Here is a 16658-nt window from a genome sequence, read left to right as displayed (position 1 = left end):
GATTCTGCGTATTGTCTGTAAAATAACTATGCCAAATGCAGAATTGTTCGCCATTAATCCAAATAGAATGATGATGATTTAAAAATGCATAAGCAACGTCCATCCTGCCTTATTCTATCATTTAGGGAATTCACTTTAAATACACCCTATTTAAGAAATGTATCGCATGTTTTCGACCGCTGAGAGGTAGCGGCTGTAGCGTAGTGGATTAGTATAAGACCCGAACGCCAGCGACCGGGGTTCAAATTCGCCGGTCTATCATCATGCATTTTACCCCCATAGATGTGGTGCCAGCACGGCCTTGAAAATATGGGTTCAAGTTCAAAATAAGCACAAAAATATAATTCCATAAGCTTTAGTGAATAAGTATTCCATATGCATGAGAATTAGGACTTTTTAAGCTTCACATAAATTCGCGTCACTTGGGAGTCGAACCCCCCGCGCAGAAATTCAAGACTGACGCGCTACCTCCACTCTGTCACTGAGACACAATGCGCAACAGTAATCATTGTCTACATAAGGTCCAAAAGGACGATCAAATAACGAACACCCTCTGATGAGAATCTGTATCTCTCATGTAGAACCCCAATTTCGTTGTTTGCACAATGACAATAAAGTCTGAAATCTGAATATCGTCAGACAATGCCAAGGGATCGGTTCTGTCCCGTAAAACCCTTGTCTCCGGAGAGACGCCTGTACGAGAAGTGCGCCGGGGTCCACGGGAACACCCACAAATGGTGACGCCATTGTCAGAGTGTTGGGAAAAATAACCTGCTGAGTACATCACATGTACATTATAAATATAGCTAACTCCTACCCTAGCCTGATGAGCACATCACATGGACACATTATAATATAGTCAACTCTTGCTCTAACCCAACAACACAAACATGATAATATATAGTCAGGTCAAGGCCAGAGCTGAAGGCCCCATCTCCCAGGCAGGCAGATGGTGGACACTCAGACAATGCACCAGTATCATCTCCAGAACGGGAGAGCCACATTAATTTATCACACAGGAGACATTTTGAGAGCTCTTCCCCGTTAGGAGGAACCAAGAGATACCTCTGCCCACACCAGGGGCCTGAGAGCCACATTAAATTATCACACACGAGACATTTCAGGGGGGGCACTCCCCGTTTTAATTTATCACACCGGAGACACGAGGAACTCTCCCTGTTACGAAGCCCTCTCAGGGCCTGGGAGCCAAAACACACCGAACCGCACACACCTCAAACGCACACACCTCATCGAGAGGAGGATACAGCATAAGACTGCATCACACAGGGACTCTTCATCTTCTTCTGAAGCAGACCTTCCACGGAGGCGAAGCTCCAGACGAACCATCAGCGCTGATTAGGGACTTAGACATATTCGATTTCTCACGCTTTATGACTCTGTATAACCGTTGCCACTTTACTTAATAAATCCAAGGTCCTCGTGCCGATAGACTTTATTACCTCTCCGTCTCATTTTATCTGGTCCAGTAGCTAGACAGACCGTTTTTCCCCACAAGAGGAGGGGCTAGGAAGCTGCGCACGCCGATTTAAGTAGCCGATCTCCGGCTAGACTAAGCCGAAAAACTGCTCCCGACCAGGTTTGGTTGCGAGCATAAGTCACCATGGTGATACAGCGACGCTAAAAGAGATCGACTTTCGTGGTACAACTAACCCAGGCTTGGAGCTCAACATACCTCGCTAACCCTCTAAGCGAGCTTCGTGGTACAGGGCCCTGGTCCTCTCCTGGTAAGGCTTAAAGGCACCCAGTGCAACTTTATGTAAACATTCAATGAAAAATAAACATTCAATTTCTAGTCTTTTTTACAGGTAGTAAGTTTCAATAACTCCATACCATTACATATCGACATTCAAGGAGCAAAGATGAGACGTCGTTGTGTGGTGAGAACTGATAGAAAATCGTAAACAACAACAATCGCCGGTGGGGAGAAGCCATTTTTCCATTGACTGGAAGCCTGCTTTATTTATTGTAGGTTACAAAAAATAAAGAAAATGGCGGCATTGTTGTTGTTATCGATTTTGTTTATTTTTAAGCCTCGAAAGTTGCACTGGGTGCCTTTAAGACATGTGTGAGAACATGACGGACCCCGTTTCTTCAATTGTTCCACCGTCCAATCAACACGGCGATCATGCTGTGCTAGCCAGAAATCCCAGTGTATGAGGTGAACGAAAGTCTCTCTTTGTGATCCCCTCCAGAGCTAAAATTAGTGGCTAAGTGCATTGACTGACCTTGCCGGAGCCCAAGGGACGGCCATACAGGGCATTTACCTTTAAAGGATCTTCCAGCTGGCTTAAAGGAACTCCCAACTCATGGGCCCGTGAGATGTCCAGGAAGTGACCCACTGCCCCGGAATCAGATGGTGGGTTGAATCTCCCCACGAAAGGGAGGCAGATTCAAGGCAAAATTCCGGAAACAGGAAGCTTATTTGCAGAGATTTGACGCGTCAGAAGTTCCTCTTTACTGACGGGTCTCCTATTTCAGTTCGCATCGCTTGTACACCTGCTGACGAAGTTCCTGCTGGGTCAGACGTGTTCCTCCTATCTCCATAGGCTTCTCCAAATACCCTTCAGAACTCTACGTGTTTGAAGGAGGCAGAACAACTGGTGAAGGTGTACCTGATGGGTTGCGACTCAAATGCTAGGTCACACTGAATCAGGAAAGTTCTGCAAGTCTCTGGATCCCCCTTGTAATTCTCCGGAGTACAGATGCTGGGCTTAGCTCCTTGGAGAAACAGGGCTGGCTCAGCCGGTTGTTGAGGAGATGGGCTTGGACCGGCAGATGAGGAGGCTCCAGGCAGGATTTGGTAACCATCGAGGTGAGTGCTGCTACCTGATCCCCCACCGATGACTGGTACTGCTGCTGCTCTGATTGCAACTGCTTGATGGAGCTGGATAAAGCTTTGACTTGTTGCACCAATTATCTCTCTGCTTGGTCCATTTCTGTCTGATTCTTCTGTAACGTTTTGGTTAACCAAGACCCAGGCGCAGAGAGATTCCAAAAGTCTTTCAGGGATCTTAATTGCCTAAAATCTACCAGTCAAAAATAAAGCCTATAGAATCAACACGATTACAAAAGGAACTATACCTGAAAGATAACTAAGAATCAACCTTAAGCTAAACAAAAATCCAGTGGTGGAGTTTCCTTCAGGACGATACGATAGAATATGGCAGTAGCAAGTTTGTTCATAGGAAGACTTAGTGACTGCTGAGGAAAGGACATGTTATTTATATGGTAAGGAAGTGCATTACCACGCATGTGCATGCGCTCCGTAAAATGGGGTGTGGAAAAAATGCTGATCGATGACACTAAGAAAAGGATGTTTTTATAGCGCCCGCAGTGTGATGGCACTTCCTGCTGCTAGGCATGGGCACTGTGAGAGGTCGTGGTCATGGCTTTGCCCGCGACTGTGGCAAAAATAATTCATATATAGTTCAGTCTTTTTTCGGTGGAACTTTAAGTTAATGGCGCTGCTGGCCAATGCCCTTGACATACTACACACAGGAGAGTTGATGCCAGAAATGTTGTTTCTCTTCCAGAAGATGGGGCAGATAAAGCATGAGACCAACCTATATCCCCCCCCTGGTAGATGCTATCATCAATGGGGTTGTGCAGAGGATGGAATGGATTTTTCAAATCCATTCCATCCGTTGCTCAATACCTCTGAAGCTCATCCTGTGTGCAGAATTGCCTACATTCTCAGCGAAAAGAAGGCAGATGTTTTTTCAAGCCTGAAAGCAGAAGTAAACCTATCACTAACTCAATCTCCAGATCACATGCAGACTGATGGTAAGGACCCAAGTTATAGCAATGATGAAGTCACTGCATTCGTCCCATCAGGGAGAACAACAGCTATTTGCAATAGACGGACACCTTGTCAATGCATTCCAAGCCCTGCCGCTGATGAGGATTCTCCTGAAGTGCAACACAGGAGTCGCTGCTAATGCAACCCTTTAGTGTAGGAAAATATATATTTTCAGACCAAAGAGTAACCGTCTTTCTGATCCAAATCTTGAAAAGCGTCTCTTTTGTTTTGTGTAAAAAACACCTCTTGTGAGGAAGATCAGACCACACACTCACAGACCAATTGTTAATTCACCAATTGTTAATAGTTAGCAGTTAGTTAGTTTAACTGTTTAACTGTATGTGCTGCAACCCTCAAGGCTAAGTGAGACATTCGCCATACAGCTAAATCCGACCTTGTCAGAGGACCATTTAGTTAATTTGTCAAAAAAAGTCCACTTCTGGAAAGCTTTTTCCAGAAGTGTTCTTTTTCACACTGTCTTGTTTTGTCATCGTATGTAGTTTTTGTATTCAGCATTTTTACTAGGGATGTCCTGTAGGGCTGGGACGACGCATCGACGTAATCGATGACGTCAACGCATAAATTACGCCGACGCGAAAAATGCGCGTCGATTAAAAATAAATTAAAAAATAAATAAAAGAAGTGGCTCCTCAGACTTTCATAAGTGCAAGGCGCCACGCACTCGTTCCTCTAAAGTATGGGAATTCTTTAATGTGAAAGGAAACGATTCCGTGATATGTCGTCTTTGCAAAATGGAGATGACTTTCCATTCTAGCACCACGGCAATTCACCAGCACCTGAAGAGGCGCCACCCGGTAGCAGCTGCAGATGACCGAGCACCGTTGAATTCTAAGAATGCATTACTTTGCACTTTTATTTTCGAATTTAAAGGCAATAAACTGCATGTATTGAAATGTTAAGGAATTCATATTGTTTTCATTCAGATATGTAAATCAACATGTATAAATTGCTATTAGTCAATTAATGGGGAGATAGTCGAGAATCGAATCGAATCGAAATCGAATCGGACTCAAAAAATGAATCGTTAGATGAATCGATGCATCGAAAAAATAATCACTAGATTAATCGTTTAAAAAATAATCGTTTATCCCAGCCCTAATGTCCTGATCCAATCCACGGCATCGGTATCGGGGCGATAATGGCCTAGTACGCTGGATTGGATATCGGAGGGAAAAAAAGATATGATCCAATCCGCGCAGCATGTCACGTGATAACTGTCATAGCCAATTAGGCGCATGAGAGCTAGTGCATGATAGCTACCTGTTGAAAAGTAATGTCAGCAGTGTGGTTGAATAGAAAACATGTTATATCCTGTTATGCCTGTAGGGGGCGTGGTAGAATCTAAGTAACTCTGTAACCATGAGTTGCCAGAAGAAGCCAGTCTGTAAGTGGAACAGACATGTTCATCTTGCTGTACTCCTGCTATTAAAGTAGCCACGTTTCTATGCATATTCCTCTCTGTCGTTTTTCATCATAAGTATCCACACAGTCTGTAGAGACACAACAGACTTTTGGCGACGAGGATGGGATATCTTATGTGAAAAGAGTTTTCAGCAAGTGAAAACTCCGTCGAGACGAGGGGACGCATGGCGGAGAAAATGGCGACGGCATTCACGGCATTCGGGACAAGTGAAGACCTTCACTTCGACGAAAATGAAGAGGAATTTGACGCCTATTTGGAAAGGCTAGAACAATTCTTCGTAGCAAATGGTCTGTCCTATGACGATGATAAGGCAAAGGCCATGTTCCTGACGGTGTTGGGCAGAAAGAACCACACCCTGCTTATGGACTTGTGTGCGCCATTAAAGCCGTCCGTTAAAAAGTTGTCTGAGCTAATTGACTTAATGCGCAAACACTTTGTGCCGAAGAAAACTTCATTGCAGAAAGGTACAAGATCAACTCGAGAAACCAGAGAGAGGACAAGTCCATAAGTGAGTACATGGCAAGTTTAAGGAAGGTAGCAGCTACTTGGGGCATTTTTGGACGATGCTCTCAGAGACGGATTTGTGTGCGGAGTAAAAAGTGGAGAACTCTGTGACCGCATGCTAAATTCCGCCCACACTAAAGAATTGACGCTGGCTCGTGCTTATGATATAGGACTGGCACACGAAGTGACTAAACAAAATGCACAGCAGTGGTCACACAAGTCGTTCAAGGCTAACGCCATTTCCAAGACAGCAGCAGCTGTAATGTGATACAGGGATTGAAAAACTTTATTATATGTATGTAAGGGTAAATGAGGAATGGTTAAAAATGGAAGTAGACACAGGAGCAGCCGTGTCTGTCATTTCAGAACTGTACAAGCGTAGGTTTAAAGGCCCACTATGCAACTTTTTTAGCCAAAATTACATTAAGTATGCAGGTTGAGAGTTATGCTGATTGTTCTGCATCCATTTCTGGGTCGATTGGTGGGTGTGTCATTTACCCATGTCGCCTCTCCAGTGAAAAAGCGCATATGCAACTTGCTCTGTTCGGACCGACACAATCCGGATGTGACGCAGCGGAAGTATCCTCGAAGATGTAGTCAGATTGTAGTTTCGAAAATGCTTTACGGCACAGACACACACCCAAACATGGCACCGGCTAGATATAAACAGCCAGTTGCGAGGCAATTGTTGCATTCATCATGGATCAATCGACTGATAAGGGACCCAAGAGGCGACCGTCGGTGGAACAAAAGAAGAATGGACCAGAAAAGAGATCAGACACGAGTGAAAGGGGAACTATGCAACTTTTTTGGCTTGATTTACCTTAATATAACAGGCTAAGGGCCTGTGTCCACCAAAAGTGTTTTTAAAAGACGGAGCGCTCCGTGAACTGCTTTCAACGCGTTTGTGCGCGCCGCTCAAAGACGCACGAAGCGTTTTTCGTTTACGTCATTAAATACGCGTCATCGCTTGTATCCATAGATACACAGCTTCTATCTGTTGGCTCCATCATATTGCATCTGACACCTGAACGTCCTGGTTACTCCTACAATTTGCGAAATGAATCCAAGATTAATAGCGCTTCTTGCCGTGGCAGCAGAGGTTGCGGACGATCCCCCTGCGCCTGTCGTGGTTGCCCGGAGGAGAGTGTGGGTCCACAGTATTAATCGTGGCAGGGGGCAGTACGGGGAATACCACCGGCTGTGCCAAGAGCTCCGCCTGGACGAGGATCGCTTCAAGGTCTATTTCAGACTCAACCGGCAGCAGTTTGAAGGAGTTAACATTTACTGGGCCGACCATCGCCAAGATGAACACCAATTATAGGGAGAGCATCAGTCCCGCCCAACGGCTTTGCATTTGCTATTTTTCATCTCTGCCTGGTCGAGTGACTTGGCAGGATGGAATTTAGTTTATAATTTTTGTATATATTTAAATCAAAAAAGGCGATAAACCAAAACTATTAATAAAATTTCTTAAATCAATCTAACATTCATGTTGTATGCTGGATTACTTCTGAAGACAAAAACACACCTTTAACACCTTCATCATCATCAGAGCATTCATTATGTATCTACTACCTAATGTAATGAAAACAAAACAACATTGTCTTAGCATTAAAATGTTTAATTAACTGATTCATTAGAAAATGATTCCAAGATATTATGTACACATTTGAAACATTTCTTATAGCTTGTACTAAATCTAAATAGAAAATGATTCCAAGATATTATGTACACATTTGAAACATTTCTTATAGCTTGTACTAAATCTAAATAGAAAATGATTCCAAGATATTATGTACACATTTGAAACATTTCTTATAGCTTGTACTAAATCTAAATAGAAAATGATTCCAAGATATTATGTACACATTTGAAACATTTCTTATAGCTTGTACTAAATCTAAATAGAAACTGATTACAAATGTTATTTACACATTTAAAAAAATCTTAAAGCTTAAACTAAATCTAAATAGAAACTGATTACAAATTTTATTTACACATTTAAAAAAATCTTAAAGCTTAAACTAAATCTATATAGAAACTGATTACAAATTTTATTTACACATTTAAAAAAATCTTAAATCTTAAAACTAAATCTAAATAGAAAAGGATTACAAATGAATTACTCTCCAAACTCCACATCGTAAAGGACCTGCTGCATCCTCATGCGCGCCTGGGCCCTTTTTTGGTTCGACAGCCTCCTCAATGATGGGACGAGGCTGAGCATAAAATGCTCATCCTCGTCCAGAGCCAGTGTATTCTCCTTTTCTTTTTGGAGGGAGGACAGGATAGATTGCTGGAACACAGACAGCGGCTGCTCCAGCTGTCTCCTGCGTGGTGGTGGAGGTACAGGACGCCGCGGTGTGACCAGAGTCACCGTAGAGGTAGTGGGAGGAGATGGAGGAGAGGTGTCCACAGCGGACTCTGATAGGCTGGGAGAGGGAGGAGATATCTCCTCTTCACTTTGAGCCACCACCTGTGAAAGAAAGCATACATTTGTTTGTTTAAAATGTGCAAATTAAAATGGTGAATTCTTATAAATATCTCTGCATCTGGCTTCACCCAACAAAAACCTTAAGAACACTAGTATGTTAGGGTATGTTTTTAGCATATGTTTTAGGCTACTAGCTTTTGTTATAGGCCTACCTCTCGTTGGGGAGACATACTGGGCGCTAGCAGGGCCAAGATCTCCGGTGCTATTTCCTGGCTATAATCTCCCTGCTCCATATTGCTTGACGATACCCTCTCCTTCACATGGCGCTCCAGAAAGCCCATGATCGCCATGTACTTCCACCTCTTGAAAGAGGTGGCACCGGCCCCACTTTTCTTCCTGTCCCTCTCTGCCTTCCTCTCCCTCAAATATTTATCCCGCAAGTACTTCCATTTCTTCCGGGACACTTCAGCTGTTACAAGATAATAAGACATAATCTGATACAAGATTATGTCTCTACAATTAGCAATTCACACAACCTACAAGGTTAATATCAAGCCTACCTATCAGTAACGTTAATACTAACTGCCAAGTTAACGTTAATACTAACTGCCATGTAAACGTTAATACTAACTGCCAAGTACGGATGGCAGTTTGTACCTAACGGCTAATCGTTAAATGCGATAATATCATTAATAAACATGATAATAATATAAATAATTAATTAATAATTCTCACCTGTAACGCCCAGCATAGCTGAAATGTCTCGCCAGGCCTGGTTGCGTTTTGTTAGGTCGTGATACGCCTTCAACGTGAGGTCGTACAGGACCGGACACTCACTCACAGCTGTTTTCAAGCTTTCGTCCGACATGTTTCAGTTTGTTTCAGTTTGAGTTCCGTTTATACTTTTAGCCTTGCCTCATCCTCGATTTTGATTGGTCGTTCAAAAAAAGCGCCGATGACGTGAAGCGCTTTTCTTCAAAAGTTCAACTTTTTTCAACGGGGGCGCGCGTCAAGGCGCGCTGCTTGCGCGTCCTGCCATAGAGAATGCATTGCAGACCGACGCTCCGTCTTTTAAAAACGCTTTTGGTGGACACGGGCCCTAAGAGTCATTGCGATGGTTCTATTATACATTTTTGTTCGATTGTTCGTTGTTTCGACTCACCCTTGCGCATCTTGGCGGAGAAAAGGAATGTTTCTGCCGGCGACCCGCCGCCCACTCTCGCGGGAGTCTCGGGTCTCGCAAAGTAACGAATTGCTTTACGGCACAGACCCCCAAACACGGAACCGGCTCGATATAAACACAAGTCACTAAGGGATTGTTATATTCATCATCGATCAGCCGACTAAAAAGAGACAGAGAAACCCAATGTCGGAGGAACAGAAGAAGAGAAAAGGGAGACTGACCGGCAGAGAGGCCAGACACGAGTAAACGTTGGGCAAGCTTTTCAGGAATAGCGTGAACTGAAAGAAAAAGAAGACTGCAAATCAGACGCCGACTCGGCCGTGTTGCTTTTGAAATTGAAAGTACCCTTGGGTGGCCTTTGTCTTCGTGGTATTCTTGATGTTGATAGTCTCTGTACAAATGTGTTTGCTCCACCATTTTGTTGTGAGCCCTGTATGTTTCTAGCTTGCTTGGTTGCAACCATATAAACACCTTTGTTTCCATGGGTGTTTTGCTGTTCGTCTGTCTCGTCCCCCAGATACAGACTGAATCCCCGAATCCAGGTTCTTGTTTATTTAGATTATTATGTAGGCCAAACCTCTTACACTGATTGTTCTGTTCAACCTAAGATAAAACAATTATAATCTAGGATATAAATTCTCCCCGTCAACTATAAAAAAGGATGGATTTATGTTTATTGCAATACAAATACACCCTTTTAAAAAGGTATAACCTTGCCTACACTTTATGAACATCTACTTCGGACAAAGGTATAACCTTGCCTACACTTTATGAACATCTACTTCGGACGCATTCGCCGGCTTCTTTGAAAACAAATGCACATGGCTCGCGTAGAAGTGCATGGGGAAGGGTCGTCAACGAGTTGTTACGACAGTGTTGTGAAATATCTACTACGAAGCTGTAGGGGGCGCTGTGTAGAGAAATGTGCGTGCCAAAACCAAGAAAACAGCGAAGAAATGCCCGAAGTTGCATAGTGGACCTTTAAGAGAGCAAAGCTAATGCCAACAAATTGTGTGCTAAGAACCTAAAGTAAACACTCACTTAGCGTGAGAGGGAGTATTTCTGTTAAGGTAAAGTGTAATGGGAACATTTGCACACTCAACCCACTTGTGGTCAAAGGTAATGGTCCAGCATTGTTGGGGAGGGACTGGATCAAAAAGCTAAACCTAGATTGGTCCTCTGTAAACAGAGTAGCACTTGAGAGTTTTGAGGAGCTTTGTAACAGGTACCCAGAGGTGTTTCAGCCCACTCTAGGCAAGGTGACAGGGATAAAAGCTGAACTTCATGTCGTGACAGGGGCCATTCCCAAGTTTTGCAAACCACGATCTGTGCCTTACGCACTTAGGGACGCAGTCGAAGCCCAGTTAAACAAAATGGAGGCTGATGGGGTTATTACACCTGTTAATTTCAGTGAATGGGCTGCACCCACTGTAAACTTCCCTAAAGTAGATCAAACAGGGAGAATCTGTGGGGACTATAAAGTGTCTATTAACCCCTGGCTTGAAGTAGATCAGTACCCCATACCAAAACCGCAGGATTGGTTCACAAAACTATCAGGAGATGAACGATTCACAAAGCTTGATTTATCACAAGCATACCAACAAGTAGAGCTAGAACAGAGTTCGAAACAGTACTTGACCATAAACACACACAAAGGGCTGTAACGAGTAAACAGGCTGCCCTATGGTGTGGCCAGTGCACCTGCAATATTCCAAAAGCTAATGGATCAAGTTCTGCAGGGCATAGATGGTGTAATCTATTATTTAGATGACATATTGATCACAGGCCAGGACTCAGAAACACACAGGAAAAACCTGGAAGAACTGCAGAAAAGACAAAAAAACCACAACCTCAGGGTTAACAAAAATAATTGTGCCTTCTTTCAGCACAGTGTATCATATTTGGGACATGTCATTGATGCAGAGGGAATTCACCCAATGCAAGAAAAATGTGAAGCTACTGCTAAGCGGCCGTTCCCACAACTAGCACTGAGCTTAAGTCTTTCTTATCCCTGCTGAGTTATTATGGAAAGTTCATTCCAAACCTTTCTACCATAATTCTTCGTTTGCAACCACGTGATCAAAATGACGTAAAAAGTGCTTGCGTCACGACGGCGGCCATCTTGGTAGGAAAACACAAGCGATAAAAATGGCGTCTTCTAGCAGCGAACACAATAGTGCGATACAAATGTCTGAATATTTCTCAAATTTAAGCGGTCCCGCCAGGGGAAGATACCAGCAGAAAGTTAAACTGTTAAGTTTCGATCCCTACAATCTGAAAAAGTCTGATTTTAGCGAGGATCAGGCCCTTTTACCGAGCGTAGATTACCCTGACATAGCGAACTACCTCGTGTATAGAACGTCTGGGGCAACCGGTGAGCAAATGTGTGCCTGGAAGTCGATGGATTCCTACAATTTCTTAGTATCTGGTTGGGTGAATACCCTACAGTTCAAGCCTGTGTCTTCGGATAAAGTTCTCGTGTATGCGAGGGTGAGTAAATTATTTTTGACTTCTCGTTATAGAGCTTCTTCGGCTTAGTAAACAAAGAAAATGAGCGTTCGCTTTTGTCAAGGAGGTTGTGTATTGTTACTAACATGATTAACTGATTATTATATTTTTTTTAATCACTCCCAAAGGGCCAGGTATACGCCGCTAGGGTCATGGTTTTTAGCTCAGAAAGACAGAGTTGTTTTAGCGGCACACTGATTGTATGGCTGGGCTGGATGAGTGCTGTTCCCATGTCGGTGCAATGCTGTGGGCTACTTGGACTTCTTCGAGAATCAATGGCGCTCGCCAGAGCATGTGAGCGGAGCGGAGCGTGGAGCGGGTGGTGGAGCGGAGCGGAAGAAATAGGTTGGAGCGGGTTGGAGCGCAGAGCGGTTTTAAATTCAAAGGCCGGAGCGGGGATTTCACTCCGCTCCAGTCCGCTCCGATTTTAACTGCTTCTAGCGGCTTACATGCAGGTGGTTCACGTAGAATAGAATGGGTTTCAATGGGAGCATCCAAGCAACCTGATTGGATAAAACGCGTCACGTGAGACCCTTCCACCCCCCCCCCGCAACACTGGCTCGTGTGCCCGCGAGAGTAGCAAGATGGAGTTTGTACTTCGAAAAGCAAGGTGATAGGTCATATAAATGCAAAATTCAGGTCAAAAAGAGAAAATTTGAGCGGAGCGTGGAGCGATTTCGCCGGAGCGGCAGGAAATTTAAGATGAGCGCGGAGCGGTTTTGAGCGGAGCGCCCTGGCACAACGTTGAGCGGCAGAGCGAATGAGCGGACATCCTCCTGAGCGGGGAGCGGGAATTGCGCGGCGCTCCGCTCCGCTCACATGCTCGCACAGCACAACTGGTAGGCATTATTAGCCAAACAAAAGAATACAATAGCGAAACAATTGAGGTTAGATGCGCGCTTTGCGATTGAATGACCTCCACTCTAATGTGACTGAAACACGTGTAGCGGGGCGCAATGTTGTGATGGCTTTCCTACCAAGATGGCCGACTTCCAGTTTGGTTACGAATTTTAATTAGCTGTGACGTCAGTTGCAAACGAAGAATAGCACCTATGACAGGGTTACTGCAGAAAGATGTAAAGTGGGAGTGGTCAGCATCACGCCAGAAGGCATTTGAGGAAGCTAAAAAACAGCTTATGTCTTACAGAGTCCTTGTTCACTACAACCCAGGCCTGCCACTCATACTAGCTTGTGATGCTTCACCAGTAGAGGTAGGTGCAGTAATCGCACACAAAATGCCGGACGGCAGTGAAAAACCAGTAGCTTTTGCGTCTCGGATGCTTACCAGCGCTGAGAAAAACTATTCACAGATAGCAAAAGAAGCACTTGGCCTGGTTTTTGGAGTAGTGAATTTCATGAATAATTTCATGAGTATGGTCGTAAATTTACACTGATAACAGACCATAAGCCATTACTGATGATCTTAGGTCCAAAAACAGGGGTACCTCCCTTAGCTGCAGCTAGGATGCAGAGATGTTCCTTGATTTTAGCTGCTTATACCTATGAGATACAGTACAAACGATCTGAAGATCATGGAAATGCGGACGCATTATCCAGACTACCAATAACGGACGACAGTTTTCCCAGACCAAACCCAGTATTCAGAGTGTCGTATTTAGACAGTCTGCCTTTAACGGCAAAAGATATTGCACAGGAAACGGAGAGAGACCCTGTACTAGCTAAAGTAAAGCAACATATTTTGTCAGGTTTGCCAAAGTATGTTCCAGATGAGGCTCTAAAACCATATGCAAAACGCAAGTTGGACCTTACTGTTGAAGAGGGCTGTGTAAATTGGGGTTTTCGTGTGGTCATACCAGAAAACCTCTATCCAGAAACTTATTTTGGTGGCCTACACTTGATGAGGATATTGAAAGTGAGGTAAATCAGTGTGAAATATGTAAGTAGCAGTGTAGCATGCCTGCCACAGCACCTGTGCATACATGGAGATGGGCCTCTCAGGTCCATGGGAGAGAATACATCTTGATTTTGCAGAAGTCAAAAAGGAAATGTGTCTTGTGGTTATGGATGCATATGCTAGCTGGCCTGAAATAATACACATGCAAACCACTACAGCCAGGAAAACTATTGAAGCATTAAGAAACCTTTTTGCAGCATACAGTTTACCAAAATAGGTGCTGTCAGATAATGGACCTCAATTTACTTCAGTTGAATTTGAGACATTCCTTAAAATGAATGCTGTTAAGCACATTAAAACTCCAGTTTATCATCCAGCCTCAAACGGATTGGCTGAAAGACTGGTCCAAAACTTTAAAAAGTCTTTAGAGAAAAACAGAGCAGTGGGTGGCATGACGTTGCAGCATTGTATCGCTATCTTCTTGTATGGCTACAGGAACATGCCACATACAACAACTAAGAAAACACCAGCAGAGCTGTTTCTTAACAGACAGGTCCGGACTAGACTTTCGATAGTGAAACCAGAAGTGTCTCCATCGTTCCACACAGGTAGTTTTCCAAAACAGTCAGAGATGAAAAGGAAAGTCAGATCTTTCTCTATGGGTCAGGCTGTGCTTGTTAAAAACTACAGGGGAGGAGAGAAGTGGTTGGATGGTGTAATAACTGATGTTTTGGGTCCTGTAACTTACTTGGAGTCTGTAAATGTGTAAAAAGACATGTAAATCAGATGCTGGATGCAAAGAAAAATAAGGCCATTCCAGAAAAGACTATGAGTAACACTGAAGGTAACTGGGATTACCACATTGATCCTGGAGATGACATGAGTGACATTGACACTGTTCCTGCTGTCTGTGAGCAGATGCATGAGAACCACCAAAGCTCAAGGGAGACTGAACAAGCTCGCGAAAACACTTCAAGTTCAGGATGCACGGAGCGCCCCTAAAAGGAATGTGCGCCCTCAACGTTTGGACTTGTAAAAAGAAAGAGACTTTTAAAAGAAAAGTCATGTTATAGAAATGCATTATTATTTGTACACAGGGGAAGTTGTTTTAAATACCTGGTAGGTGTGTACATTTATTTGCTTTGGTATTTTTTGTACCAGGATAATTGTTGTTCAAAATAAGGGTACAAAGGAAAAAAAAGAAAAAGTTAAGTTTAAAGCTACAGGGGAGGAGCTGTGGTGTTTGAATGGAAAACATGTTATATCCTGTTATGCCTGTAGGGGGCGCGGTAGAATCAAAGTAACTGTGTAACCATGAGTTGCCAGAAGAAGCAGTCTGAAGAAGTCTGTAAGAGGAACAGACATGTTCATGTTGCTGTACTCCTGCTATTAAAGTAGCCACGTTTCTATGCATATCCCTCTCTGTCGTTTTTCATCATAAGTATCCACACAGTCTGTAGAGACACAACAATTAGTTTGGCTGTACAGGCCCTGCTCAGCTGTTGCAGAGTGCGATCACACGTTCATGTAACACAAACGCGTGAATGCTAACGCAAACAATCTTTTTCGCGTCATGCTATCTACACAAACGATATGCCATATGAAAGAGACTCCAAGGAGTCCAACCGTACAAGCCATATCATTTTGTGAGTTTATCTCGATTAACTACATGTGAAAGAATAACGTCAATAACACTTTTCCTGGTTAATACAAGTGATGACACACACACATGCACAAACGCACACACTTGATTCAACCATTTCAAACTATCAGCTGTAACAGCTCAGCTATTATTCTATATATTATCTAAAATATTTACAAACTCTATCACTTTAAATGTTTGTTTAACTCTTCACTTTATATGTTTCCAACCATTTTACAATTTTTAAATGCTTTGTATGTTTACATTGTTTACTCCATCTAGACATTTGAACTCTGTTGAAATCTTTTCACTTGATTTAAGCCATTCAATTTTTTTTTTTCATCCTGTTTGCAGATTTGCCTACATTCTCAGCGAAAAGAAGGCGATGTTTTGTCAAGCCTGAAAGCAGAAGTAAACCTACCACTACCTCAATCTCCAGATCACATGCAGACTGATGGCAAGGACCCAAGTTATAGCAATGATGAAGTCACTGCATTCGTCCCATCAGGGAGAACAACAGCTATTTGCAATAGACGGACACCTTGTCAATGCATTCCAAGCCCTGCTGCTGATGAGGATTCTCCTGAAGTGCAACACAGGAGTCGCTGGTAGTTGTTTTATTATAAGTAGTATTTGTTCAAGAGTAAAACAAAGTATCGGACTGATATCGGTATCGGCATATAGCCAAAGCTGCGGTTTCGGTATCGGAAGTGAAAAGTGGCATCGGGACAATCCAATACAAATATTGTAGAAAAATATTTAAGTTGTTGATCTATCTGATGTCTTTTTTAGTTTAATTTTGACTTTGAGTATTTACATTCATATTATTGATTGAATTCATACAAAGACTCACACAGCAGTTCATACAACACCAACTCTATGTAGAATTGCAAACAGGTCAAACATGAGGGCATTTGCTCTAACCAGAGCAAGTCACCTGCATGGTGTCTGTTACTCCTCCCTTTTCAACAAGTAAACACCTGTCAATCTGACATGGCATGATCAAGTCTGGCATGTGATAGGAGTTGAGATCTCTTTATTATTGTTTAATAAATAGTATAATAAAAAATGAATTTTGACCTGCTTATCTGTTTGATTGACATGTATATTTATCGCTTAGATAGCATTTAATAAGCATGAAGTTGGTTAAGAAAAATAAATAAAAGTAGCTTCTTGTGTAGTAAACTACTTGGCCAAGTAGTTGGTTTTTGGAGCATAGCTTAGCTCACTACACTCACCAAATAGCTTGGCAAACACTGGTGGAT

This window comes from Gadus macrocephalus, chromosome 3 (assembly GCF_031168955.1).
Source record: "Gadus macrocephalus chromosome 3, ASM3116895v1".
NCBI lineage: Eukaryota > Metazoa > Chordata > Actinopteri > Gadiformes > Gadidae > Gadus > Gadus macrocephalus.
The sequence above is the reverse complement of the archived record's forward strand: the minus strand, read 5'-3'. Positions refer to the sequence as shown.